The sequence below is a fragment of the Strix uralensis genome, chromosome 37 (assembly GCF_047716275.1).
Source record: "Strix uralensis isolate ZFMK-TIS-50842 chromosome 37, bStrUra1, whole genome shotgun sequence".
NCBI classification, from domain to species: domain Eukaryota; kingdom Metazoa; phylum Chordata; class Aves; order Strigiformes; family Strigidae; genus Strix; species Strix uralensis.
The window spans coordinates 218,667-237,237 of NC_134008.1; the positions used below are offsets into that span (position 1 = coordinate 218,667).

An 18,571-nucleotide genomic window follows, 5' to 3' on the forward strand; every position below is an offset into this window, starting at 1 on the left:
TTTCCAGGTATTGAGGTGAGACTAACAGGTCTGTAGTGTCCTGGGTCTTCTCTCATGCCCTTCTTGTAAATTGGAACAACACTGGCTGGCTTCCAGTCAGTGGGGACCTCCCCAGACTCCCAAGAGCTTTGGCAGATGATGGAGAGGGCTCCTGCTGTTACATCTGCCAGCTCCTTCAGTACTCTGGGTTGAATCCCATCAGGCCCTCTGGACTCATGAACATCCACCTGATACAACTGATCCCTTACGATTTCAATATCCACCAATGGAAGGTCACTGTTCCCACAGTCATGGTCCTCCAACTCAGAGGACCAGCACCCCAAGGTCTGTCAGTATTATTAAAGCATGAGGCAAAGAAGGCACTGAAGTCTTGGGAGGTTATCTCTGCTGCCCTATAGATAGCTTGTGTCCTGCTTTCTTTCCCCTCCAGCAGATATCCGGGGCTTCAAGTTGCCCACAAGGAGCTGTCCCAGGAATGTCTGAAGAGGCCTCACCTACTTCTTCCTGAGTCTGCCCCATTGCCTGTAGCAGACACCCACTACAGTGTCACCCTTGTTGCTCTGTCCATTAATCCACTGGTTCTCAGCTGACTCATCACCTCTCCTCAGGCACAGCACCATGCATTCTCACTGCTTTCTCACAGTAACAGCAACTCCTTCTCCTCGCCTTCTCAGCCTTTCCTTCTAAAGAGCATGTACCCACCCATCATCACACTCCAGTTGTGAGAGCTGTGAACCACAGCTCCATTAATCTAAATGTCCTTGGGGCTCTGTAAATGCCATGACTTCAAATTCCTCTCATTTGTTCTCCACACTGCATGAATTACTGTGCAAGATCTCAAAAGAGGTGTCCAGCCATGCTGATTTCCCAGAAAGGGCAAGAGATCATTTCCATGGTGCTGTCCTGTAGCATCTCCTTATTTATGTGCATATGTTTGAGGTGTTTCCTTCTCAGCTCAGTGTTGCTAATTACCATCTCCCTTCTGCTCTCATCATGCAAGACCCTTTCCTTGTCAGTACCATCCAACACTTCCTCACTTGGTCACTGTCTTCCTTCCCCAGCCATTACCAGTTTAATGCTCTTACCAGGTTGGCCAGCCTGTTGTCAGAGACACTTTTGCCCCCCTTAATCAGATGGTTCCCTTCTCTTCCTAGCAGCTTTTGATCCTTAGAAAGGGTCTCATAGTCATAAAAACCCTGTTGCTGACACCAGCTGCACAAACAATTCCAAAACGGTCTACCTCCACTTCTTCTCCAACCTTGACCCTCACCAGAAGGATTGAGGAGAACACCACCTGTGTCCCCATGCCTTTGATCATCACATCCAGGGTCATGTCATCATGCCTGACACTTTCCAGGTGTTCTGGGGCAGTATCAGTGGTGCTCGTGTGAAAGAGCAGCTGAGGTAACATTCCAAGGGCTTGACAAGCTTCAGCAGCCTCTCCGCAATGCACCCTTGGATGAAGGAGAGCTGACAGGGCTCTTTGGAACCTGGTAGAGGGTTCTGGCAGCTTGCCACAAGTCCAGGTCTCCTCTGACTATCCTTACGAAGCAGCAACAGGCACTTCCTTGGAAGGTTCTCAGGATCTCCGAGATTCAGACTCACCAAGGATCTCAGACAAAGTCCCCAGAAGGCATTGTCAGGACTACAAAAGGATGAACAGCGGACATGGCACTTGCAGACATTCACAGCGTGAGGGTAAAGATAGTTTAATGTCCCTGAGGTCCCTTGCAAACCCAATAAAATGGAGTAGGATTGAAGAGCCCTGGATATCTTAGGCATGCAGTTACATGCTTGGACTTGTCACTACGGGAGGGGGCAGGAACTGGGTTTGTTACATTAGGAGAAGAGGCAGCTTTGGTGAGACCTATTGACAGTCTTTTCACCCTTCCCAGGGGTTCATCAACAAGATGGAGCCAGACTCTTCCCTGCTGTGTGTGATGCTCTCATCCTGGACATCCATGGAAAGAAATGAGGAAAAAGTTTGTACCCGTGAAGACAGTCAAGCCCTGGAACAAGTTTCCCAGAGAGGTTGTGTCATGTCAACCCTTGGAAGTTTTCAAACCCAGGAATATATCCCTGAGGTACCTGGTGTGACCTGACAGCTGCCCTTGCTGTGAGCAGCAGATCAGCCTAGAAACCTCCTGAGGTCCCTTCCAGCATGAGTAATTGTGCATTTCCTTCTATCACACATTTAGCGATGGTAGGGAAAGCACTTGGGTTCCCTATGAGCATGAAATAAGTCAAATATAATTATGTTCCCATCATCTGTGTTTTTCTTGTCCTTCATCAGTCACTGCTGTTCAGATGCAAAGCTGCTTGACACGTACCCCCAAATTGCCTTGATCTTGTCCTTTGCTTCACCTTCTGTTTTCGTTATCTTTTCCCCCATCAGAGACCTTCATTTTGTGATCATCCTTATACCCTGCCACCCAAACAGCCAAACTCTACTTTCTCTTTTCTTACTGCCCTAGCTTTCCTTGCTCTGTAACTTTCTGAGATGGCTGGTGTGGTTAATAATACATTGGACAGCAATTCCATTAAAGTAGTACATCCTTCTGGTGTTTGAGGTGCTCTGTAACTCCTCACACTGCTATCTTGTAAGAGACAACATCATCAGGGTGATCTGTCTGTGCAGAAACACCTGAGCAAACAGGGCTTCAGTCCAGGGAGTCCTTGAGACACTTTGGGATTCAGCCAACAGGAACCTCTTACAGTTTACAAAGAGAAGGAGCTAGTGCTGCTTCAGGGGGGAAGAGTAACCCCATGCATCAGGGCCAGCTGGGACCTGACAGGCTGAGCAAAGACCTTGAGGAAAAGGACCTGGGCACTACCAGGGACACCATACAAGCCAGTGGTGCATGCTCACCATGAACAAGGCCAGCTGCATATGGGACTTGATGAGGAAAAATGTGGCCGCCCAGACAAGTGGAGTAATTATCTCCCTCGAGTCAACCCTGGTGTGGCCACTGGTGGACTAGTGTCTCCGTCTGTGGGGCTTCCTGCTCTGGACAAGTGAGGAGGAAGTGGAGAGGGTCCAGAAGAAGTTTGCCAAGATGGGGTTTGGGGGCTCAAGCGCATGGCCTGTGAGGAAGGCTGAGAGACCTGAGCTTCTTCAGCCTGGTGAAGTGGTGGCTCAGAGCAGCACAGCGAGAAACTGCAACTGCTTGAAGGGCGGTTTCTGAGATGGTGGCACTTGTCTTCATAGTGGAAAAAATCAGGAGAAAAGAAGAGTGACAGAAAGTGCACTGTGGGAGGTTGAGACTAGACTAGCAGTGCTGTGGTGCAATCGGCCACACTGAGGGAGTCTGGATCAGCCCATGGCTCTGAGTTTCAAGGAAGATCCTGGGAGGACAGAGATTTATCAGTGAGGGTAGTGAGATGTCAGAGTGAGAAGAGTTTTGGGTGTCCACAGTCTTCAAGGGAAGAGGTGCAGGCATGGGTCACCGTAGGAGAGACTGTGGTAGAGACAGTTGGGAGCTGTGGCAAGGCTGAAAGCCCACAACAGAGCTGACCTTTTCATCACCTTGTCTGTTGCTGTTGTCTCTGCAAACAAGGCCTGCCAGTCGATACTTTCACCTTGTTCACCGAGACCTCATTACATCCTTGCCCCACAAAGGAGAGGACCACAAGGACAACTCGTGCTGCAGTCCTGCCCTTGACATTGCCCATCCCCACATCACACTGCCCCAGGAAAAGCCCTGAGGAATGTGTGAGGGACAGGATCTCCCTTCCCATGGTTTGGGGGTCAGGCTTTGGCCCTTTGGCTTAAAGTAACACTTCCAGGTTTAATCAGCATCAGAGCCACCTTGACATAACCTTTGTTTACCTGTCATCTCTTTCTGGAGTTTTCTGCTCTAACAGCCCTTGGGGGTGTGTGTGTGTGTGTGTGGTGGTGGTGTCAGTAATGGTCCTCAGTGGGACCCACTAAAACTCTAAGTAACTTTGTAGTTTTCATCTGAGTTTGACTTCTTGACAGGCATCTTCATCTTCCTATCACTGTCAGAGGTTCAGGGACTCAGCATCAAACCCACCTGAGGGGTCATTAAAATGCCTGGGGCTTACATTCTACTGTGAAGCTGGGATGGGCTCCTGCGGCGGAGGGAGCTCAGGGCAAGTGGGCTGCACTGCAGAGAGACAGCTCTGCCCAGGAGCAGCTCCTCTGCAAAGCACAGCAGGGCTGAGGGCACTGTCTGCAGGCACCGAGGGCAGAGGAGCTGGCCACAGAGAGGGGAAAGGCAGACGAGAGTGGGAGGATGCTGAGAGCTCAGAGGAGGAGAAATCTTCCCAGCCCTTGATACAGTAAGTCTGTGGGTGCAGGGCAATGCAGCTGCAGTTCATGGAGGGATCTGGTCAAGTCTGTACAGCCGCCAGGAATCTCCCTCCTGTCCAGAGGAGGAGGACATGCTCCAGAGCAGGGCTTCCCTGCTGCACTGCCAGAGGGACAGGCCATGGCGGATGCCTTCTCCTGGGGACGGCTGCAGGGATGTGCAGCCATTGGTACAGCCAGGGGCTCCCAGGGCTGTCCTTCAGAGCAGGGTCCCTGCAGCCCAGGGGCTGTGTGCTGGGGCAGGGACTCTGCTGCCTGCCAGGGTCAGCACTCAGCCTGCCCGGGGAGCTCCCCATGGCTCTGTGGGGAGAAGCTGTGGTGGGAAGGAGAGACCCCTGGCAGGGCAGGGTCCTTCTGCTGTGGAGAGGGTGTGGAGTGGGTCAGGGCTGCTCACAGCTCTAGATCTCCACTGGACATTGACAGAGGCAGCTTTTATAAAAGCACATCAAAGCGTGCACTCCCTGAAGGGGACAGAGCCTGTGTTTTCTGTCTCCTGCTCATGTTTGTCTGGGTGGAGAACTGGACATGAAAATTCTTCTCTTGGTTCTGAAAATTTAAACCCTTTTCACTTAGAGGTGAATACATTTGGGTGTATGAAAAAGGAAGACCACATGGCTTGCAGACAGCCTGTGTCACCTTTACAGCCTCAGCAGGGTTGGTCTGATGTTCCCATCAGAGCTTGAACACAGAGAGATACCCCTGTGCAGGGCCCTGCTGCCAGGAGGGGTCTGCAGGGCAGAGCTGACCACACAGCAGGTGGGATGGGTGCTGTGAGCACTGACAGTGAGGAGATTTGGAGAAAAACAGCTCCCACAGACAGCTACAGGGAGAAGAGGGTCCAGTCACCCCTCTGCCTCATTCTCTGCTCAGCTGCATGGGGAAACAGAGAACAATTTGGAGAAATGGACTGTGAATCTGGACACTTCCAAACTCACAAAGTCCTGTTTCTTCTTCGTGTACGTTGTTAGTGAGATCATACTGTGGTGGAGAGAGGTATAAAAAGCAAAGTTCAATTGCATGGTGACCAGCACACGGGCACAGGGAGCCCTTTTGTCCCTCAGGGCTCCTCCACATTCAGGCTGCAAGCAATGAGAGAGATGTTGTTTTTTCTCCATACACAGAAAGTGCCCTCACTCAGCAGCAGAAATATGAGCTCATAAAAAGTAGTTGAATGAAGTCCCCCCAAAGAAAGAGAAGTAATTTTGAGGGGATTTATTGGGAAATACTATCAGATTGACCCAAAGAATTATGCCTTAACTTATCAATGTCTTCTCCTCTTTCAAGAGTCCCCCAACAAATGTCCAACAGCAGCTCCATCACTGAATTCCTCCTCCTGGCATTTACAGACACACGGGAGCTGCAGCTCTTGCATTTCTGGCTCTTCCTGGGCATCTACCTGGCTGCCCTCCTGGGCAACGGCCTCATCATCACCACCATCACCTGTGACCACCACCTGCACACCCCCATGTACTTCTTCCTCCTCAACCTCTCCCTCCTCGACCTGGGCTCCATCTCCACCACTGTTCCCAAAGCCATGGCCAATTCCGTCTGATGCAACAGGGCCATTTCCCTCTTGGGATGTGCTTCCTCTTTCTTTTCTTGTTTGGAGCAGAGTATTTTCTTCTCACCGTCATGTCCTATGACCGCTACGTTGCCATCTGCAAACCCCTGCACTATGGGACCCTCCTGGGCAGCAGAGCTTGTGTCCACATGGCAGCAACTGCCTGGGGCACTGTGTGCCTCCGTGCTGTGCTGCACACGGCCAACACATTTTCACTACCACTCTGCCAAGGCAATGCTGTGGACCAGTTCTTCTGTGAAATCCCCCAGATCCTCAAGCTCTCCTGCTCACACTCTTACATCAGGGAATTTGGGCTTATCATGGTTAGTTCCTGCTTTGAACTTGGGTGTTTTCTTTTCATTGTGGTGTCCTATGTGCAGATCTTCACGGTCATGCTGAGGATCCCATCTGAGCAGGGACGGCACAAAGCCTTTTCCACGTGCCTCCCTCACCTGGCCGTGGTCTCCCTCTTTATCAGCACTGGCATGTTTGCCTACATGAAGCCCCCTTCCATCTCCTTCCCTTCTCTGAACCTGGTGGTTGCAGTTGTGTACTCGTTGGTGCCTCCAGCATTGAACCCCCTCATCTACAGCATGAGGAACAGGGAGATCAAGGATGCCTTGAGGAAACCGTTTGGACATTTTTCAGCAGCCATAGACTGTCAACCTTTCTCTGCAAATGACTCCCTGTGTATTTCATGACAGCCCAAGCATGTCTTTCCTTCTATAAATAATTATTTTTTACTTTTTCCATTTGTGATGATGTGCTTTACAAAGAAATTCCATTAGTCTTTCCCTCCTCTATAAGAATCCACCCACCTTGTGTGACACAAGGACATTGTCTAAATGAGGACTCAGGCACTCTGTGTCTTTCTGCAAAATAATGAACCAACAACTTCTTTGTCTTACATCCATCCTTACCAGGGCAGGAATGAATGGGGAATGAAAACACCTTTCTGGCTGCACCAGCTCAAGGCTCTTGTGCTGATCTGGGGAGAGGGGATTGCATGGCTGAAGACCCCTCAGGATCTGTTGAAGAGAAGAGCAGGGGACGCAGGGTGCCCCTGATGTCCTTCTCCTTGTGCCTCCCATCTCTGGGGCTGACCCCTCTCTGCCCCCAAGGAGCTGCTGTGCCCTTCAGAGGGGCTGAGGCTGTGGGGTGAGTGACCAGAGCACCCTGCAGTGCGCACTACTTTGGGACCAGCCCAGACTGGGCTTTGCTGGGGAGAGAGGTGGAGAGAGGACAGGGGAGGTGGGAGAGCTTGGAGGGAGCTGGGCTGGGATGGAAAGTACCAGAGGATGAAAACCATCAGCATATAACTCTCACTGTGTGACCATGCAGGGTGAAGACTCACACCAGGGCATTTGTGGTGCAGAGCCAGGGCTTCTGGAAGAGATTGAAGATATGCAGGTGCAGGAGAGAAGAGGGTGGTCTGTGCCCTTGGTGGCATGGACAGACCAGGAAGGTGGCCCAGGGCCTTCATCACCCCCCAGCCTCTCTCACTGGCCATTTCCAGCACTGGCTGCTCACTCCAGGTTTATGGGTGAGTCTTCTGCAAGACCATCTCCATCCTCCTGCTGGTGTCAGTGCCTTGATGGAGGGAATGGCCAGCCCTGCCCAACCTCTCTCCTGGCCCAGACCCCAGCAGACCCGGGAGCAAGACTGTCTGCAAAGACCATCATGGAACACAGCTGGGTCTGGGCAGGGGTCGGATTCTGGGGGAACTTCCAAAGCAGCATGACCGTGGGGAGATGCGGCAATGAAAACTGTCTTGGGGGTTGACCTGGGGAAACTTTCAGCTATCACAAATCAAATGGAGGAGGTGATTGGGAAAATCCAACACGGATTTATCAAGGGCAAATTGTGCCAATCTAACCTGATCGCCTTCTTCAACAACATAAACCTTCTGTCAGCATGAGGAGAGCAGTGGATGCTGTTTACCTGGACTTCAGCAAAGGCTGTTTCCTACAGATTTCTCTTGGACAAATGGACAAGATAAAGATTGGAGGGGTGCTCTGTGAGGTGGGTAGGAAATTGGCTAACAGGCTGCACTCAGAGGGTGGTGATCAATGCTTATTACCCAGGCTGGAAGCCTGTAACAATTTGGATCCCCCATGAAATGATACTGGGCCCCACACTGTTCAACATCTTCCTAAATTTTCTGTATGACAGGGTTGAAATCACCCTCACAATATCTGCTGACAACACTACAGAGGGTGGTGAGGTGGACCTATCAGAAGGCACAGCTATCTTACAGAGAGACCTTGACAATTTGGAAGAATGGTCACCACGAACAGGATGAATTTTAATAAAGGGATTTAGCCTGAAGTTTAACAATGTCCAGCCCCTGGGTGGGAATAACCAAAAAGCCCAGTACAGGCCAGGATCTGTGTGGCTGGAAGCAGCCTTGTTGAAAGGGACCTGTTCCTGGGGCACAGCAAGCTGAAGATGAGCCAGCAGTGCAATGCTGCAGCACCAACAGCAAACAGGCTCCTGGGCTGCATCCACAGGGGTGTTACTAGCAGGCACAGGGACTGGATCGTCCCACTCTACTCAGCGCTTGTCAGGCTACACCTGCAGTACTGTGTCCAGTTCTGGTCCCCACAATTAATGAAAGATGTAGAGAGACTGAAGCTAGTCCAAGGGAGTGAGAACAGTCACTCAGAGGAAGAAACTCCCCAAGGGAGTCCCCATCACTGAAGGTTTTCAAGAAACAATTGCCCAGGGTGCTAGACAATCTCATGTAGGCTCCCTTTCCCACAAAAGCTTGGACTAGATGACCTGTCAAGGTCTCTTCCGATCTGAGCTGTTCTATGGTTCTATGATTCCATGAATATCTCTTAGGTCAGTTGGGGTCAGATGTCTTGGCTGTGTCCCATCACCCCCAACTTCTTGCCCACTCCCAGCTGCTTGCTGGGAGAAAGAAGAGTGAGAACCAGAGAAGACCTTGATGCTTTGCAAGCTTTATTCCACAACAAACAAAACACAGCTCTGTGATCAACACTGTTTTAGGCTCAAATGCAAAACCAGCCACCATAAGGGCTGCAACAATGAAAGTTAACCCCATTCCAGCCAGACCCAGCACCCTTGAACTGGGGGCCCCAAAACTGATACAATAGTGTACAGGTAGTCGAATGTGTGCTGTGTGGGGAGTAAATCGCTTCTTCCACTCTTCTGGCAGGATTCCTGTTTAAATGCTCCAGGACGTCGCTGACTGCCTTTGCTACCAGGTCACGCTGGATTGTGTGGACCATTTCTGGATTGTGTTTTCTTGGTGTCCCCCCGCACGACCAAGGCCTTGTCTGCAGAGCTGCTCCCCAGACAGGCAGTCCCCTTCTCCTGGCACTGCAGGGTGTCAGTCTCTCCCAGGTGCAAGATGTGGCCTTTGTCCATCTTCTGTCTCATGAAGTTCCTGACAGGACAGTCCTCTTGCCTGGCAGGTTTCATCTGAATGGCATCCCTAGGGCACAGGAATGGTCCTCTCTATTTAGTGTCATTGACAAACATGGCCTGAGATATCTCCACTGGGTCATAGACACCATTGTTAAATTGCCCAGATCCCAGGAGAGTCCCCTGTGCTGCCCCAGAATGCCCCAGTATATCCCACCTGTGGTGACCCCTTCACCACTGCTCTCTGAGCCTCATCCTCCAACTGGTGTTTTACCCATCTCTTTGATGACCCAGCCAGATTGTAACGGCCTAACTTGGGTATGAGAATATTGAGGGAGACCACGTCCAATGTCTTGCTGAAGTGGAGGTACATGACACCCACTGTTCTCCCCTCACGTACAAATGCAGTTACTTCACCATGAAGGTAATCAGGTTGGTGAGCCATGATCTACCCTTGGGAAGTCCATGCTGATGGCATTTGGACACAGTCTTCTCTTTTAAATGCCCAGAAATGTCACCCAAGAGGACTCATTTGAAGGGCCACTCCTCACCCAATAGAGCTTGTGTGGTTCCCTGGGTGGCACTTCTGACCTCTTTCAAAGGTGGGTGCAACATTGGCTTGTCCTCACTCACAAGAGACCTCTCCCAATCCCGTGACCTTTCAAAAGGGATTTTCCAAAGAAATATTGGTCTTCCCCTGTAACTTCATTGCCTCTTTTCTGCTGTTATATGGTGTATCTAATTTCTTTAATCTTTTATGTATTTTCACCTGTCCCGATAGAATGACCATTTCTGAAGTCATCTTTTCAGATGCAGACTCTCTAGAAAAAGGGCCTTCCCATTAGCCGTTAGTTTTCTCATGCCCTTACTTTTTGTTCATTCAGATTCCTCTCAGCTTGCGAGCTGCTGCTTTGAACTTCAGGCAGTTAAAAGCTTGCCTGTCTTTCAGTAGACTAATTGTCTCCTTAGCCAACTCTTTCATTATGTTTGTATCTACCTTTTTCTATCTGCCAACCTGAAATATTTCTCATGAGATTACCCCTTGTAGAAAGGCAACCTCATCGGAGCCAGCTGGTAGTTAAGTTCTGCGAGAGGAATGTGTTTTATTATATATGAAATTTGATTATGCTTGACTTTTCCTTGCCTGAAAATAGCTGAAATCCTTCTGCGCCCGTGTGCAGCCAGTTCTCTAGGGAGAGCAGGTGGGAGATTGTGCAAAGGAGCTGTAACCTCCAGCTGCAGAGATCAGTGGAGAAATCTGATGTAAGGAGAAATGATGCAAGTCCCAGGCGGCTGATGAGAGAAATGCTGAGATGGGAGGTGAGGACAAAGATTGTCCATACTGTGTTGGACCCCAAGGGACTGACCAGGAGACTTCCGAGGAGATACTCTGCATTAATATCAATCAGAGAATGCTGCTGTCACCTCTTCTCTAACCTGCAAAGTAAAATAATGTGCTCTTTAAAAAAAAGAATAATATTTATTAGGTGCACTTTGAAATCATCATTCTTAGCTACACTATGAAATTAATTCAATTAGCTGTACAAGTCTTGAAGACTTGAAGAAAATTACAGCAAGAGAAATGACTCATTAGGACATTCTGTATTTTAATGAGCCCCATGGTGTGTTTGGCCCCATGTCCATGATCCTCAGATACTGAGAGGAGACTGAGCAAACTACTCAAGAAGTCAAAGTCAGAATCAATCCCAAAGTACCTTGAAGCACTGATTGGCTCCACTGAGGGCCACTACTGACAAAGCCTCTCCAGGGACTCGTTAGAGCAGATAATTGGATGCTGTGATTGCAGGTAGCCAAAGACACCATGCAGGTGGCTCTAATGCTGCAAAACTCCTTGGTTTGTTTTATGAAGCAGAAAGTCCAAGCCCTGACCCTCAGGCCCGGGGAAGGCAGATCCTGTCCCTCGTGTGTGGCTCAGGGCTCTTCCTGGGGACAGGGGGTGTGAGGGTGAGCAATGCCAAGTGTAGGAAAACTGCACAACACATCCTGGCCTGTCCAAGAAGGGGCGAGGAGGAAAATATATTCCAGAGCCTCAGAATAAGGTTTTTCCTGTTAGGCCTCCACGGCAGAGGCAACTGCCATGACCAAGGGGATAAAGAGCTTCGCCTTGTGTGGCCTTTCAGCCCTTCCAGAGCCCTCAGCCGTCTCTGCTGCAGGTTTACTTCTACTGTCCCCTTCATGTGTCTTTTCCCCTTCAGGCTGTTGACATCCATCTTTCTTTCCTACCTAGCTCTCATCATGGCATCTCCACACCTTCACTGATGTCTCTCCACACTCACTGGCTGTTCCTTGAAACACAAAGCCACAGGCTGATCCAGACTCCCTCTGGGTGACCTCTTACACCACAATGCCACCCTTTGATTGAGATTTCTTTTTCCTCAACTCCAATCTGAACCTTCCAAGCTGCACTTTGTTGAGGTTTCCTTCTCTTCCCACTACCAAGAAAAGCTCCCTTACCTTGAAAACTCTCCTTCAAGCAGGTGGAGGTGACTGCTGTAATGCCCTGAGCCTCCAGTTCACCAGGCTAAAGCAGTCCAGGTCCTTCAGCCTCTCCACAAAGGCCCCAAACCCCACCCTGGCAGATCTCCTTTGGAGCTTCTCCATTTCCTCTCCATTCCTCCAGAACAGGGAGCCTCTCCCCCAGTCACACCAGTCTAGAGGTGGCCTCACCAGTGCTGAGTCAAGGGGGATGATAACGCCCTGGTTTGGTTTGCCACACTCCTCCTAATGCAGCCCTGTAGGCAGCTGTCCTTGTTCATGGTTACCATGCACCACTGACTCATATGGAATCCCTCTTAATGCCCAGGCCCTTCCTCTCATGAGGGTCAGTCCCGGGCTGTTCAGGTCCCAGCCTGCCCTCATAGATGGGGTTATTCTGCCCCCAGGAAAGGGCTGGCATCTTCTCCTTGTTAAACTTCATGAGTCTTTTATTGCCAAATCCCAGAGTTTCTCAAGGTCCCCTGGCAGTGAAGCTCTCTTTTGCCAGTGGTTAATGTGTGTGTACAGTTGGCTCACCAGATCTGTGGTGCCTCTGACAAAGGAATTAGAGTACACTGCAGATAACAGAAGGAGGTTCTGGTTTAATGGAACTGCTGACCAAGGTAGGAATCCCCATGGAGAAAACCTCAAAAACACCAAATGAGGGTACAAAGGAAGCCAAACTAGGCCCGGGGAGGATTTCTTGTGATATCCAAGAAGGTATGGGAAGGCTGCTGTTAAGTCTCCCCAAAGTCTTGTCCTCTCCTGGCTTCACACCTTTGAAGCAAAGGTGGACAACGGCATCCTGGGCTGCATTAGGAGGAGTGTAGGCAACCAGACAAGGGAGTTCTCATCCCCCTTGACTCAGCACTGCCAGCAGGTTATTGGAGGTGATCCTTCCTCTCTGCTCAGCACTGCTATAATTTGCCTTGCTCACTTCCCTCAGGGTTCTCTACCCTAGCACCACACTCGCACTGCTGCCAAAGCTGCCCTCCTCATCTTCCACCAGTTCGGCCTTGTCTTCTTGTGAAAAACTTACCCAGCAGAGCATTCCCACCATGCTGGTTCAGGGATTACCTTCTACCTTCCCTTCAACCAAGGCCTTCTAGCAGAGGTCCATGGTCTTCAAAGTCCCCAGGGATTATCAGGGCCTAAAATTGCAGTGCTTCCTCTAGCTATCTAAAGCAGATCTCATCATTTTCCTAACCTTCATCACATGGTTCAGTGATCCTGACCAGAAGACCATTGTACATTGAGGAGTTAGAGATCCACATAACAAGCACTTGAGCAGTCCCAGGGCTGTGCTGGGCTGTGCTCCATGCACAACTTGGCCTTCAGGCTGTCTTGTGCTGAGCACATCCCTGGGTTACAGAATAAACTGGATTGCAATAGAGAAGTCTACAGGAATCTCCCACAGGCACCACAGCCAACTACAGGTCCTTAACTTTATCTAAAACTGCAACAAGAAATTCCTCTGTGAACAGCCTCTGCTGGGGGCTGTAGAAATGATGATTTGAATTTTTTTCTTTGTAAGAAAATACTGAAAGTGATCACAGGAGCAAAGTGGAATAACCCTTCTACAGACGGGATCTGCAAGACTCGCTGCACCAGCTGACCAGACAAAAGTAACCCCACCATGATCTTCCAAGCCACGTGCCTGCTGCCGGACTTTCAGCTTCTTGGATAGACACAACCACACCGTGTGCTGCTGCTGCCCCTCAGGTACTCAGGTGGAGGTGACATGACAGCCATATCCAAGCCCCCTTCCTGGATGGGACGACCAGGTGCTCAGGGAAAGGGATTCTCACAATCACCTTGCCAGGCACGAGCCTTCTGCTGACCTGTCAGAGGCCCTGGCAAATGTGAGCCTAAAAGCACATATCCCAGCCGTGACTCAAGGGGCTGACCTATCAGCTACTTCACAGAGAGGGTGACCTCACAGGCCCTTTCCCAGCCATGTTCCTGCTGTTGGCCTGTCAGCTCCAGAGACAGCAGTGACCTCACGGCAGCCTTGTCCCTCTGGCTGCCCCATGAGATCCTGAGGCACAGCTGACCTCAGCAGAGCATCCCCACCCATCTCCTCCTTGTCGCCTGTCAGCTCATTATCTGCATGAACCTCCCACTCCTCTTCCAACACCCTAAATTAGGGTTAGGAGAGACGCTGAAGGTGAGGGCACTAAAACATGGCAAAGTAGAGCTTTGGGGGTTAGACCTTCAGGTTAAAGTTTAAGGAATAAAGCTCACCTTTCAGGGTTAAGTATTAGGCAAAGACTTATGGGGAGGGTTTGGTGCTCTGCTGAGGGTGTCTGTTTAGTGTTTAGGTATGGGCTGGCTTTGTGGGTTAGGGATTTGTTGAGGGCTGGGCTAAGGGCTAAGGTTAAGGCTGGCATTCTGATGCTAGGTGTATGGACTAGGGATTAGGGTGACCGATAGGGTAAGAGTAAGAGTAAGGAGGTGTGAGTTTGCGCTTTAGAGGTAAAGATTCAGGTTAAGGTCTAGAGCAGTGGATTCTTGTCAGGGTGAAGGGTGTAATTTAGGAATAGGTTTAGGACTTAAGGTTACTGGATAGAAAAACGGTAACCTCCTAACATGAATGTTTTCACGGTAAGGGTTGCAGTGGCATCAAAATTACCTGAACACGTCTTTCCTCTTCAAAATCTTTTCCCTCTGTTGGACAAACCCTTCTTCCCTCCCCCAAATCTCCCATCTCTCTTGTCCCAGATTTCCCTGCCCTCCCCAAATCTTTCATCTTGAGGAGAGAAGCTTTGTAATGGCTTTCAAGACCTCCAAGTGCCTGTCTCCCCACTGCTGGCCAGGCAGAAGTGACCTGGCAGCCAGCATCCAATGGGACACAATGTGCTGCTGTGCTGGAGAGGCCCCTGCTCAGCCACCACAGCAGTTCTGGAGGCAGATAATGTCCTCCAACACCCCTCAGGTACTCTGCCCAAGTTGGCCCAAGTGCTGATCACTGAGGAATGTCACTAGTGACTGTTTGCCAGGAAGACTCCTTACCACTGATGACATCTGGGCCTGATCATCCAGTCAAACACCCACCCACCTCATTGTCCACTTCTTCAGTCCAGGTATCACCAATATGGGTATAAGAAGACCATGGGAGACCATGTCTAAGGCCTTGTTAAGGTCCAGGTACACAACATTGCCTACTTTACCCTCCCATACACATTCAGCAATCTTCTTTTCCTTCAAGTGCTTGGAGTTGGCTGCAGGAGGACTTTCCCCATCACCTTCCCAGGGACTGAGGTGAAGGTGGCCCGCCTGTAATTCTCACAAACTCTTTTCTTGCCCTTCTTAGGTGAGGTTTGGTATTTGCCTTTTCTGAGTACCATGGAACTTCCCTGATTGCTCTGGCTTTTCTGAGATATTTGAGAGAGGAAGTCTCACAATAATGCCAGTCAGCTCCACCACCACCTCTCTGCCTTTTCCCACACCCAAAGCCTTCTAAATATCACACACTTCCAGAGGAATACCCACAAAACAGCACACACTTGCCCTGGTCCTCTGGGCATCATCACAAGAGAAGCAGAAAGGATTTCTTTCACAGGCCCACCGCTCTGATAGGGTCTCTGTGCAGCTCATAGCTTTCCTGTGAATTTTTCTCAGTTCCTTCCTTGCCCCCCACCCAAAATCTCTGGTCCACAGGTTGTAGATGAGGGTATTGAGCAGTGGCCGGAGGATGGTGTAGAAAAAGGGATTTGTCAGACTACATCAGGAGGGCTGTTCTGGGCATCACACAGACAAGGATGAGGGTGTCATAGAAACATTGACACTAGTGAGGTGAGAGGAGCAGCTGGACAAGACCTTCTGTCTGCCAACGCTGGATGGCAGAGCTGCCCAAGGCTGGCAGCTCTGATGCACAGACAGGATGCCCATGTGAACAGGAAGGGCAGACTGGATCTAAGAAGAAGGTTATGGAAGCAAACACCATGAATGTCACAGTGTCACTGCAGGAGAGCTCCACTGAAATCACAGAAGAGGTGTCCCACTCCACTGGGGCCACAGAACTCTATCTGTGACAAGAATGCAGTGATTGCTGTAGATGACATAAATACCCCTAGCTAAGGTACAGCTGCCTTCTCAGGACTGACCTTCCAGTCTGGAAATCTTGCAGCGAGAAGGGGGTGGCACACAGCCCAGTACTGATCTTTGCATGTGGCCACCAGTGGGAAACACAGCACATGCAAAAGGTGTCCAAAATAGTACTAACATTACTGTGAGCAGAGGTGATTCCAGTGAGGAAGAACATTTGTTTCTTTGTTAGTTGGTTAAATAAATCAGAAAGGAAGTTCAGAGAGGTGAAAGATGAAGGTATGTGTGTCCCTGAGTGCATTTTTTCCCCCTAGATGTGCTCTGTCCCTTCTGAAAGGTGAGATGACTTCTTCTAAAGGGCAATGTCGATCATGTTTGCAGGATTACTTCTGACTGCCCAGGCGAGATGCTCCACAGGTGAGCTTCTTTCATACTCTGCATTTGAAGGACCAGGCCGGACAGCCAAGGAAGGGTGATGGAGAACACAGAGGTTTTTGTAATGACCCTGTCCAAGGCAAGGTGAGATAAATCTCATAGGGATGGTGGGGGTTGTTCCTGGAGTCACACACAGAAGTCTCAGGGCTCTGTCAGGTGCCCACTACTCAGCTGGCCTCGTGCACTCATCATACACACAGGGACATTCAGGGACAGGAGTCCTTCCCTTGCACATGCAGAGACAGTGCAGTGCAGGAGTCATAGTGCCGCTCTGATCTCCTGCTGCCACCCCCAGAGGCTGGGAGGCACCTCAGCCCTGCAGTGATCTCCCTGCTCTGTACAGGTCTGAGATGCCCCAAGGCATGAAGAATGGACACAGTGACCTCGGTTCAAGGAAACACATCCCAGTGCTGCGTTCAGGTGGTCTCCCAGGGGACATTACTCTCAACGTGAATTGATCTCAAGACACTGTTGGTCCCACAGGCCTTCATGGCACCCCCAGGAATAGCTGATGGCATTTGTGCTCACTTGGGTTCATCTCTCCTCATGTACATGATATGCGTGCTTACATCTTCTTCCTACAATGCAAACATGGGCTTCTGACCTAGCCCTTCGGTGTCCCTGTGTGGAGGTACAAAGAACCTCTCCAAGTGGAGATGAGAGGCCAGTGGTGGTTGTGAGGGGCTAGTCCATTATGATTGTCTTGGGGCAGCTTCCCCAGGGTGGCCAGCCAACATGGGCACAGCTCACTCCTGCTCTGCTGCTCCTTCAGGTCTCTCGCAGGAGGCCTGGCTGTGCAAGGACACTGCTGCGTGCCCCCACCCTGCACACTCACACTGTTCAGCTGCTCACTGGTGTTTTCATCTGCAGGCCACTTTCTTGGGCACCTTCTTGAGAGCAGCTTTGGAACAAGACCTATGCCCTCAGGCAGTGCCCTGAGAAGATCACTTTGCTTTAGGGAAATGCTGTTATGGAGGCTGGCTCTGTCACAGAAGTGCCCACTGCCTGTCCCTGCCTGCGGTAAGAGAACTCCCATGCAGCAGGACTGTGACCAAGATGCCAGAGCTCTCAGGCCTTATACCAGTACAATGGCTGAGAAGGAGAGAGTGGAAATGGAGAGTGAGCAGCTCAGGGAAGACCAAGCACTGGTTCTCCCTGGCAGTGCTGCTGTCGCAGGACACTTTTCCCCTCCACCTCTGCAACAGACACTGCTCCTGTAGCTCGAGAGAAGGTCTCAAAGGAAGGATCTCAGGCAAGTCACTGCAACGTTCTTTGTTTTGTTTAAACACACAAAGGGCACAGCTCCTTATTTGCACAGACTCTGGGTAACATAAAATTTGGAGAGATACATAATTAAAAATGGCACAAATAATGAAATTTCATTATGGACAACATTATGCAAAGTAAAACAAATCAAATAAACCCCAAACCCACAATCAAAACCAGCAAAACAAAACAAACAAAAAAAAAGTGCTTGGCCTGTAAGGAGTTACATTCTGAGTGATTCCCAGAAGATGCCAAGCAGTTCATTGCTTTTGAAAATCATCCAGACATCAGTTTCCTCAGGGCATCCTTGATCTTCTGGTTCCTCATGCTGTAGATGAGGGGGTTCACTGCTGGAGGCGCCACTGAGTACAGAAATGACATCACCATGTCCAGGGATGGGGAGGAGATGGAGAAGGGTTTGAGGTAGGTAAACATCCCAGTGCTGATAAAGAGGGAGACCATGGCCAGGTGAGGGAGGCACGTGGAAAAGACTTTGTGCCGTCCCTGCTCAGAGGGGATCCTCAGAACGGCCCTGAAGATCTGCACATAGGACACCACAATGAAAACAAAACAAACAAAAGCAAAAAAGACAAGAACAGTAAGAAGGCCAGCTTCCCTAAGGTAGTCTAAATCTGAGCGGGAGAGCTTGAGGATCTGGGGAACTTCACAGAAGAACTGGTCCAAGGCATTACCCTTGCAGAATCGTAGTGAAAATGTGATGGCTGTGTGCAACACAGCATTGAGCAACCCACAGCACCAGGCAGCTGCTACCATGCGGACACAAGCTCTGCTGCCCAGGAGGGTCCCGTAGTGCAGGGGTTTGCAGATGGCAACATAACAGTCGTAGGACATGACAGTAAGAAGATAGAATACTGCTGTAGCAAAGGAAAAGAAAAAAAAGACCTGTACAGCACATTCTAAGTAGGAGATATCCCTGATATCCTAAAGGAAATTGGCCATGGCTTTGGGGAGAGTGGTGGAGATGGAGCCCAGGTTGAGGAAGGAGAGATTGAGGAGGAAGAAGTGCATGGGGGTGTGCAGGTGGT

At 50.2% G+C, this 18,571-nt stretch overlaps 1 pseudogene; it reads left to right on the top strand.

Annotated features, from left to right (window-relative positions):
- Window positions 1-1,668: 1,668 nt before the first annotated feature.
- LOC141937052 (olfactory receptor 14A16-like) lies at window positions 1,669-8,842 on the top strand (annotated as a pseudogene).
- Window positions 8,843-18,571: the final 9,729 nt, after the last annotated feature.